Source organism: Psammomys obesus, unplaced genomic scaffold (assembly GCF_907164565.1).
Source record: "Psammomys obesus unplaced genomic scaffold, mPsaObe1.curated_primary_1811, whole genome shotgun sequence".
In the NCBI taxonomy this organism is placed as follows: domain Eukaryota; kingdom Metazoa; phylum Chordata; class Mammalia; order Rodentia; family Muridae; genus Psammomys; species Psammomys obesus.
Genome location: NW_026590060.1, coordinates 14,489 through 16,209, shown reverse-complemented (window position 1 = coordinate 16,209; position 1,721 = coordinate 14,489).

Here is a 1,721-nt window from a genome sequence, read left to right as displayed (position 1 = left end):
GTGTGGTGTCACATGCCTGTGACCATCAGTGGGGCAAGCAGAGGCAGGTGTGAGTTCCAGGTAATCAAGGATTGTAAAGCAAGTCCAGAACATGCAATGTCACACAGAGAAACCCTGTCTCTAAAAACAAGGGCCTGTACCCCCTGCCAGGTCTTCACACTCACATGTCTGGACATGTCCTACTTCACACAGTATGACTTCAACCGGGCTATAATAAAATCATTCCAAGCATGGTGGCACGCCCCTTTAATCCTAGCACTTTGGAAGCAGAGACAGTTGGGTCTCTGTGAGTTTGAGTCTGTCCTGGTCTACAAAGAAAGTACTGGACACCCAGGGCTACACGGAGAAAGCTTTCACAAATATACCAAAATAATAATAATAATAATAATAATAATAATAATAATAATAATAGTAATAATAATACAAAAAATCAGAGCCACACCTGCTGACACATGCCTGTAATCCATTGCTGAGTTCCTCTCACAAGGAAGGCATGCAGTAGAGGTTATAGAAAAAAATAGCAGATTGAAGAAAGATTTCAAACTTCATTTTATTTCATTTTTTAAATCTCCATCACAAATTCTTAATGCATTGAAAAAAAAATCAAAGAAGGCAGGAGAAAATACAGAAGATCCACAGGGTTCTGTGGGTTCTGGGGAGACATGGGGTTCTATTTTTATTTTGTAAGGAGAACATGTGAAAACCTTCTACTGAAGAAAAAAAGGTGTGAAACACTTGATGAAATATTCTGCATGTTAAGGCCACATTACCACAGTGCCTCTCATTTGCGCCTCTTAAAAATGTGCTTTTCTAGTTGTGAGGTTGATTGCACATTTACTTTTTAAAAGACACATCTGTTTGTGCAAAGTGTGTGTGTGTGTGTGTGTGTGTGTGTTTCTGTGTAGGAGAGAAGAGTACACTGGATCCCTTGGAGTTGGAATCACAGTTGGTTAGGGGTTGCCTGACATGTCAGAGTGATACATTTTAATATTTTATTAAATGTGGTAGCTAGATTATGCATATAAAGTTTGGAAATGTTAAAATGTGATAATCCCCCCAAAAAAACAGATAAATGTACCATCTGCATCATTGTTCTCGCTTTAATGGCCCAAACCTGGAACCCCAGCATTCAGGAGGCTGAGACAGGAGGATCACAAGTTCAAGGCTGACCTTCCCCCTTCCCCCTTAAAAGCTGCTGTTTACTCATCCATCCAGTTAGATCAGCTAAGGCAGCATACAGCTTCCTAGTGGTCATAGGTAAGAAATAAGTATCATCCTGAAAACAATGATAAACTTAATTCACCACATGGTGACATGAGACATTGAGATGAACTCAGCAGTATTTGTTCAAACTTATGTGTGACCATAGTAAAGAATCATTAAGACATTTCTTAATGACATTAAGACATTTCATTTCCTTCCTTGAAAAACAATGCCTCCTTCTGCAGATGCTCATTACACATTCATTCATGTTTTAGAAAATTTGTGGAACATGAGCTAAAAAAAAGGGGGGGACCGGGGCTGGGCTCAGATGATAAGAGCATTGGTTATTCTTCCAATGGTGCTGATTTCAATTCCCAGCAAACACATGGTGGCTCACAATCATCTATAGTGAGATCTGGTGCCTTCTTATTGCTTGCAGGTGTACATGCAGGCAGAACACTGCATGATAGATAGATAGATAGATAGATAGATAGATAGATAGATAGATAGATAGATAG